The following is a 9,967-nucleotide window of genomic DNA, read 5'->3' on the forward strand; positions in this document are numbered from 1 at the left end:
AAATAATGCGCTTTGACCATTTGCTCCTGTGGCACAATCGGTCTGTGCGCAGGACTTATAAGACAGTATCGGTTGAGCAATGCTGAGGTTGTGAGTTCAAGCCTCACCTGGAGCAAATGTAATTTTTTTTCTTATGTCATCAGTTAATGATTATCATCTGCTTCCTGAACATCCTGATATGAAGGCAGAAAAAAAACACAAACATGACTGTTTTTAAGTACCAGTACACACAGCTGCTTTGGTTCATATGCACTGTAAACATTACTTTAGTTAGTCAACAAAATGGAATGCAAAAGACTACCTCTTTATTGGTAAAAGAGTTGCATCAATCTGTTTTGCTGCACTGTAACATGAGGGTCCACGCTATTAGGTCTGGATAGTACAATCACATTTCATGCTGGGATTTGTAAAGCAAAGAAAACACATAAACGGCTTTCCTATATCGCAACAATTAATGATTATACTAATGAAAAAATCAGTTTCACTCAAAGATGTTACTAAGCCCCAGTGGCCTAATGGATATGGCACTGGCCTCCTAAACCAGGGATTGTGGGTTCAAGTCCCATCTGGGGTGATAGGCTTTATTTCATTAAAATAATTTTGGAGATGTTCCTTTTATTCTTGCTTCATACTGCACAAATGGCTCCACCAGAAACTTTTATCTGCTTATCAATCCGAAACTGTTCAGCTTGCAAAATTATGGCCCAGTATCTAAAAGCAGACATTTATCCTAATGACATTGTGGATTAGTTTTCTGAAAAGTTTACTATCACCTGGGACAGTGGCTTCAAGTCCCATCTAGGATGCATGTTCCTTTGTTGCTCATTCTCATTCTAGAAGTTATGCTTTTTTTCAATGCAGGAGACTGTCTTAATGGTATTGCAGAAAATCCATATATACCAAAACATACCTATTAAGTTTTAATTGCAATTTAATATCAGAGTGGCTACAAAATAACAATTTCTATTGCAATTGCTGATGGGTTTCTTGAAGTCCTTTCATCCATGTCATCAAAAGGGTAATTTTCTGCCTTTTATATTTCTTTGGACACTGACTTTACTGACAATTTAGGTGCTTCAGACCAAAAAAACAATGTTTACCTTTAAATATAGAGCACAAGTGAGATTTAACTTATTTTTATTTAAAGATACTGCATTTTTTGGTATTAGAGTGTATATTTTCCCTATGCAACATTAAAGTTACATATATCTATACCAAATATTATTTAAGATAAATAAACAGAAATTATTTTTCAATTTTGATAATATTGTACTGTACAACAATGGCATGAATTCATTGCAATATACATCTATGGATACATAAAACTGGGCAATAACACAAATGCACAATATAATTGATTACCTTATGATTAGAATATTACTTTTATTACGTACTTTAGTATTGGGTGCAGTAGTTTAGTGGATTTAAAAAGTAACTAATTTAAAATTAATAAACCAAGTTAATTTACTTAGTCAACTCGATGCTAAAATCGCTCAACTAAAAATAAAGCGCTTTGTCCATGTGCTCCTGTGGCGCAATCAGTCTGTGCGCGGTACTTATAAGACAGTATCTGTTGAGCAATCCTTAGGTTGTGAATTCAAGCCTCACCTGGAGCAAATGTAATTTTTTTTCTAATGTCAACAGTTAATGATTATCATCTGCTTCCTGAGCATCCTGATATGAAGGCAGAAAAAAAACACAAACATGACTGTTTTTAAGGTACCAGTACACACAGCTGCTTTGGTTCATATGCACTGTAAACATTACTTTAGTTAGTCAACAAAATGGAATGCAAAAGACTACCTCTTTATTGGTAAAAGAGTTGCATCAATCTGTTTTGCTACAATGTAACATGAGGGTCCACACTATTAGGTCTGGATAGTACAATCACATTTCATGCTGGGATTTGAAAAGCAAAGAACACAAATAAACGGCTTTCCTATATCGCAACAATTAATGATTATACTAATGAAAAAATCAGTTTCACTCAAAGATGTTACTAAGCCCCAGTGGCCTAATGGATAAGACACTGCCCTCCTAACCCTGGGATTGTAGGTTCAAGTCCCATCTGGGGTGATAGGCTTTATTTCATTAAAATAAATTTGGAGATGTTCCTTTTATTCTTGCTTCATACTGCACAAATGGCTCCACCAGAAACTTTTATCTGCTTATCAATCCGGAACTGTTCAGCTTGCAAAATTATGGCCCAGTATCTAAAAGCAGACATTTATCCTAATGACATTGTGGATTAGTTTTCTGAAAAGTTTACTATCACTTGGGACAGTGGCTTCAAGTCCCATCTAGGATGCATGTTCCTTTGTTGCTCATTCTCATTCTAGAAGTTATGCTTTTTTTCAATTCAGGTGACTGTCTTAATGGTATTGCAGAAAATCCATATATACCAAAACATACCTATTAAGTTTTAATTGCAATTTAATATCAGAGTGGCTACAAAATAACAATTTCTATTGCAATTGCTGATGGGTTTCTTGAAGTCCTTTCATCCATGTCATCAAAAGGGTAATTTTCTGCTTTTATATTTCTTTGGACACTGACTTTACTGACAATTTAGGTGCTTCAGACCAAAAAAACAATGTTTACCTTTAAATATAGAGCACAAGTGAGATTTAACTTATTTTTAATTAAAGATACTGCACTTTTTGGTAATATAGTGTATATTTTCCATATGCAACATTAAAGTTACATATATCTATACCAAATATTATTTAAGATAAATAAACACTAATTATTTTACAATTTTGATAATATTGAACTGTACAACAATGGCATGAATTCATTGCAATATACACCTATGGATACATAAAACTGGGCAATAACACAAATGCACAATATAATTGATTACCTTATGATTAGAATATTACTTTTATTAGGTACTTTAGTATTGGGTGCAGTAGTTTAGTGGATTTAAAAAGTAACTAATTTAAAATTAATAAACCAAGTTAATTTACTTAGTCAACTCGATGCTAAAATCACTCAACTAAAAATAATGCGCTTTGACCATGTCCTCCTGTGGCGCAATCGGTCTGTGCGCAGGACTTATAAGACAGTATCTGTTGAGCAATGCTGAGGTTGTGAGTTCAAGCCTCACCTGGAGCAAATGTAATTTTTTTTCTAATGTCATCAGTTAATGATTATCATCTGCTTCCTGAACATCCTGATGTGAAGGCAGAAAAAAAACACAAACATGACTGTTTTTAAGGTACCAGTACACACAGCTGCTTTGGTTCATATGCACTGTAAACATTACTTTAGTTAGTCAACAAAATGGAATGCAAAAGACTACCTCTTTATTGGTAAAAGAGTTGCATCAATCTGTTTTGCTGCAATGTAACATGAGGGTCTACACTATTAGGTCTGGATAGTACAATCACATTTCATGCTGGGATTTGTAAAGCAAAGAACACAAATAAATGGCTTTCCTATATCGCAACAATTAATGATTATACTAATGAAAAAATCAATTTCACTCAAAGATGTTACTAAGCCCCAGTGGCCTAATGGATTGTGGGTTCAAGTCCCATCTGGGGTGATAGGCTTTATTTCATTAAAATAATATTGGAGATGTTCCTTTCATTCTTGCTTCATACTGCACAAATGGCTCCACCAGAAACTTTAATCTGCTTAACAATCTGGAACTGTTCAGCTTGCAAAATTATGGCCCAGTATCTAAAAGCAGACATTTATCCTAATGACATTGTGGATTAGTTTTCTGAAAAGTTTACTATCACCTGGGACAGTGGCTTCAAGTCCCATCTAGGATGCATGTTCCTTTGTTGCTCATACTCATTCTAGAAGTTATGCTTTTTTTCAATGCAGGTGACTGTCTTAATGGTATTGCAGAAAATCCATATATACCAAAACATACCTATTAAGTTTTAATTGCAATTTAATATCAGAGTGGCTACAAAATAACAATGTCTATTGCAATTGCTGATGGGTTTCTTGAAGTCTTTTCATCCTTGTCATCAAAAGGGTAAATTTCTGCTTTTTATATTTCTTTGGACACTGACTTTACTGACAATTTAGGTGCTACAGACCAAAAAAACAATGTTTACCTTTAAATATAGAGCACAAGTGAGATTTAACTTATTTTTAATTAAAGATACTGCACTTTTTGGTAATATAGTGTATATTTTCCATATGCAACATTAAAGTTACATATATCTATACCAAATATTATTTAAGATAAATAAACACTAATTATTTTACAATTTTGATAATATTGAACTGTACAACAATGGCATGAATTCATTGCAATATACACCTATGGATACATAAAACTGGGCAATAACACAAATGCACAATATAATTGATTACCTTATGATTAGAATATTACTTTTATTAGGTACTTTAGTATTGGGTGCAGTAGTTTAGTGGATTTAAAAAGTAACTAATTTAAAATTAATAAACCAAGTTAATTTACTTAGTCAACTCGATGCTAAAATCACTCAACTAAAAATAATGCGCTTTGACCATGTCCTCCTGTGGCGCAATCGGTCTGTGCGCTGGACTTATAAGACAGTATCTGTTGAGCAATGCTGAGGTTGTGAGTTCAAGCCTCACCTGGAGCAAATGTAATTTTTTTTCTAATGTCATCAGTTAATGATTATCATCTGCTTCCTGAACATCCTGATATGAAGGCAGAAAAAAAACACAAACATGACTGTTTTTAAGGTACCAGTACACACAGCTGCTTTGGTTCATATGCACTGTAAACATTACTTTAGTTAGTCAACAAAATGGAATGCAAAAGACTACCTTGGTAAAAGAGTTGCATCAATCTGTTTTGCTGCAATGAAACATGAGGGTCTACACTATTAGGTCTGGATAGTACAATCACATTTCATGCTGGGATTTGAAAAGCAAAGAACACAAATAAACGGCTTTCCTATATCGCAACAATTAATGATTATACTAATGAAAAAATCAGTTTCACTCAAAGATGTTACTAAGCCCCAGTGGCCTAAAGGATAAGACACTGGCCTCCTAAGCCAGGGAATGTGGGTTCAAGTCCCATCTGGGGAGATAGGTTTATTTCATTAAAATAATATTGGAGATGTTCCTTTCATACTGCACAAATGGCTCCAACAGAAACTTTAATCTGCTTAACAATCTGGAACTGTTCAGCTTGCAAAATTATGGCCCAGTATCTAAAAGCAGACATTTATCCTAATGACATTGTGGATTCGTTTTCTGAAAAGTTTACTATCACCTGGGACAGTGGCTTCAAGTCCCATCTAGGATGCATGTTCCTTTGTTGCTCATACTCATTCTAGAAGTTATGCTTTTTTTCAATGCAGGTGACTGTCTTAATGGTATTGCAGAAAATCCATATATACCAAAACATACCTATTAAGTTTTAATTGCAATTTAATATCAGAGTGGCTACAAAATAACAATGTCTATTGCAATTGCTGATGGGTTTCTTGAAGTCTTTTCATCCTTGTCATCAAAAGGGTAAATTTCTGCTTTTTATATTTCTTTGGACACTGACTTTACTGACAATTTAGGTGCTACAGACCAAAAAAACAATGTTTACCTTTAAATATAGAGCACAAGTGAGATTTAACTTATTTTTAATTAAAGATACTGCACTTTTTGGTAATATAGTGTATATTTTCCATATGCAACATTAAAGTTACATATATCTATACCAAATATTATTTAAGATAAATAAACACTAATTATTTTACAATTTTGATAATATTGAACTGTACAACAATGGCATGAATTCATTGCAATATACACCTATGGATACATAAAACTGGGCAATAACACAAATGCACAATATAATTGATTACCTTATGATTAGAATATTACTTTTATTAGGTACTTTAGTATTGGGTGCAGTAGTTTAGTGGATTTAAAAAGTAACTAATTTAAAATTAATAAACCAAGTTAATTTACTTAGTCAACTCGATGCTAAAATCACTCAACTAAAAATAATGCACTTTGACCATGTCCTCCTGTGGCGCAATCGGTCTGTGCGCTGGACTTATAAGACAGTATCTGTTGAGCAATGCTGAGGTTGTGAGTTCAAGCCTCACCTGGAGCAAATGTAATTTTTTTTCTAATGTCATCAGTTAATGATTATCATCTGCTTCCTGAACATCCTGATATGAAGGCAGAAAAAAAACACAAACATGACTGTTTTTAAGGTACCAGTACACACAGCTGCTTTGGTTCATATGCACTGTAAACATTACTTTAGTTAGTCAACAAAATGGAATGCAAAAGACTACCTCTTTATTGGTAAAAGAGTTGCATCAATCTGTTTTGCTGCAATGTAACATGAGGGTCCACACTATTAGGTCTGGATAGTACAATCACATTTCATGCTGGGATTTGTAATGCAAAGAACACAAATAAATGGCTTTCCTATATCGCAACAATTAATGATTATACTAATGAAAAAATCAATTTCACTCAAAGATGTTACTAAGCCCCAGTGGCCTAATGGATTGTGGGTTCAAGTCCCATCTGGGGTGATAGGCTTTATTTCATTAAAATAATATTGGAGATGTTCCTTTCATTCTTGCTTCATACTGCACAAATGGCTCCACCAGAAACTTTAATCTGCTTAACAATCTGGAACTGTTCAGCTTGCAAAATTATGGCCCAGTATCTAAAAGCAGACATTTATCCTAATGACATTGTGGATTAGTTTCCTGAAAAGTTTACTATCACCTGGGACAGTGGCTTCAAGTCCCATCTAGGATGCATGTCCCTTTGTTGCTCATACTCATTCTAGAAGTTATGCTTTTTTTCAATGCAGGTGACTGTCTTAATGGTATTGCAGAAAATCCATATATACCAAAACATACCTATTAAGTTTTAATTGCAATTTAATATCAGAGTGGCTACAAAATAACAATGTCTATTGCAATTGCTGATGGGTTTCTTGAAGTCCTTTCATCCTTGTCATCAAAAGGGTAATTATCTGCTTTTTATATTTCTTTGGACACTGACTTTACTGACAATTTAGGTGCTACAGACCAAAAAAACAATGTTTACCTTTAAATATAGAGCACAAGTGAGATTTAACTTATTTTTATTTAAAGATACTGCATTTTTGGTAGTATAGTGTATATTTTCCCTATGCAACATTAAAGTTACATATATCTATACCAAATATTATTTAAGATAAATAAACAGGAATTATTTTACAATTTTGATAATATTGAACTGTACAACAATGGCATGAATTCATTGCAATATACACCTATGGATACATAAAACTGGGCAATAACACAAATGCACAATATAATTGATTACCTTATGATTAGAATATTACTTTTATTAGGTACTTTAGTATTGGGTGCAGTAGTTTAGTGGATTTAAAAAGTAACTAATTTAAAATTAATAAACCAAGTTAATTTACTTAGTCAACTCGATGCTAAAATCACTCAACTAAAAATAATGCACTTTGACCATGTGCTCCTGTGGCGCAATCGGTCTGTGCGCAGGACTTATAAGACAGTATCTGTTGAGCAATGCTGAGGTTGTGAGTTCAAGCCTCACCTGGAGCAAATGTAATTTTTTTTCTAATGTCATCAGTTAATGATTATCATCTGCTTCCTGAACATCCTGATATGAGGGCAGAAAAAAAACACAAACATGACTGTTTTTAAGTACCAGTACACACAGCTGCTTTGGTTCATATGCACTGTAAAAATTACTTTAGTTAGTCAACAAAATGGAATGCAAAAGACTACCTTGGTAAAAGAGTTGCATCAATCTGTTTTGCTGCAATGAAACATGAGGGTCTACACTATTAGGTCTGGATAGTACAATCACATTTCATGCTGGGATTTGAAAAGCAAAGAACACAAATAAACGGCTTTCCTATATCGCAACAATTAATGATTATACTAATGAAAAAATCAGTTTCACTCAAAGATGTTACTAAGCCCCAGTGGCCTAAAGGATAAGACACTGGCCTCCTAAGCCAGGGATTGTGGGTTCAAGTCTCATCTGGGGAGATAGGTTTATTTCATTAAAATATTATTGGAGATGTTCCTTTCATACTGCACAAATAGCTCCACCAGAAACTTTAATCTGCTTAACAATCTGGAACTGTTCAGCTTGCAAAATTATGGCCCAGTATCTAAAAGCAGACATTTATCCTAATGACATTGTGGATTAGTTTTCTGAAAAGTTTACTATCACCTGGGACAGTGGCTTCAAGTCCCATCTAGGATGCATGTTCCTTTGTTGCTCATACTCATTCTAGAAGTTATGCTTTTTTTCAATGCAGGTGACTGTCTTAATGGTATTGCAGAAAATCCATATATACCAAAACATACCTATTAAGTTTTAATTGCAATTTAATATCAGAGTGGCTACAAAATAACAATGTCTATTGCAATTGCTGATGGGTTTCTTGAAGTCCTTTCATCCTTGTCATCAAAAGGGTAATTTTCTGCTTTTTATATTTCTTTGGACACTGACTTTACTGACAATTTAGGTGCTACAGACCAAAAAAACAATGTTTACCTTTAAATATAGAGCACAAGTGAGATTTAACTTATTTTTAATTAAAGATACTGCACTTTTTGGTAATATAGTGTATATTTTCCATATGCAACATTAAAGTTACATATATCTATACCAAATATTATTTAAGATAAATAAACACTAATTATTTTACAATTTTGATAATATTGAACTGTACAACAATGGCATGAATTCATTGCAATATACACCTATGGATACATAAAACTGGGCAATAACACAAATGCACAATATAATTGATTACCTTATGATTAGAATATTACTTTTATTAGGTACTTTAGTATTGGGTGCAGTAGTTTAGTGGATTTAAAAAGTAACTAATTTAAAATTAATAAACCAAGTCAATTTACTTAGTCAACTAGATGCTAAAATCACTCAACTAAAAATAATGCGCTTTGACCATGTCCTCCTGTGGCGCAATCGGTCTGTGCACTGGACTTATAAGACAGTATCTGTTGAGCAATGCTGAGGTTGTGAGTTCAAGCCTCACCTGGAGCAAATGTAATTTTTTTTCTAATGTCATCAGTTAATGATTATCATCTGCTTCCTGAACATCCTGATATGAAGGCAGAAAAAAAACACAAACATGACTGTTTTTAAGGTACCAGTACACACAGCTGCTTTGGTTCATATGCACTGTAAACATTACTTTAGTTAGTCAACAAAATGGAATGCAAAAGACTACCTCTTTATTGGTAAAAGAGTTGCATCAATCTGTTTTGCTGCAATGTAACATGAGGGTCCACACTATTAGGTCTGGATAGTACAATCACATTTCATGCTGGGATTTGTAAAGCAAAGAACACAAATAAATGGCTTTCCTATATCGCAACAATTAATGATTATACTAATGAAAAAATCAATTTCACTCAAAGATGTTACTAAGCCCCAGTGGCCTAATGGATTGTGGGTTCAAGTCCCATCTGGGGTGATAGGCTTTATTTCATTAAAATAATATTGGAGATGTTCCTTTCATTCTTGCTTCATACTGCACAAATGGCTCCACCAGAAACTTTAATCTGCTTAACAATCTGGAACTGTTCAGCTTGCAAAATTATGGCCCAGTATCTAAAAGCAGACATTTATCCTAATGACATTGTGGATTAGTTTCCTGAAAAGTTTACTATCACCTGGGACAGTGGCTTCAAGTCCCATCTAGGATGCATGTCCCTTTGTTGCTCATACTCATTCTAGAAGTTATGCTTTTTTTCAATGCAGGTGACTGTCTTAATGGTATTGCAGAAAATCCATATATACCAAAACATACCTATTAAGTTTTAATTGCAATTTAATATCAGAGTGGCTACAAAATAACAATGTCTATTGCAATTGCTGATGGGTTTCTTGAAGTCCTTTCATCCTTGTCATCAAAAGGGTAATTTTCTGCTTTTTATATTTCTTTGGACACTGACTTTACTGACAATTTAGGTGC

General features: G+C 33.7%; 1 non-coding gene across 1 annotated transcript; it reads left to right on the forward strand.

Moving 5' to 3' along the window:
- Positions 1–501: 501 nt before the first annotated feature.
- Positions 502–574, forward strand: TRNAR-CCU (transfer RNA arginine (anticodon CCU)). The gene has a single exon. It is a non-coding gene; the product is annotated as a tRNA-Arg (tRNA).
- Positions 575–9,967: the final 9,393 nt, after the last annotated feature.

The sequence above is a fragment of the Taudactylus pleione genome, unplaced genomic scaffold, assembly GCF_031769625.1.
Source record: "Taudactylus pleione unplaced genomic scaffold, aTauple2 ptg000473l, whole genome shotgun sequence".
NCBI classification, from domain to species: domain Eukaryota; kingdom Metazoa; phylum Chordata; class Amphibia; order Anura; family Myobatrachidae; genus Taudactylus; species Taudactylus pleione.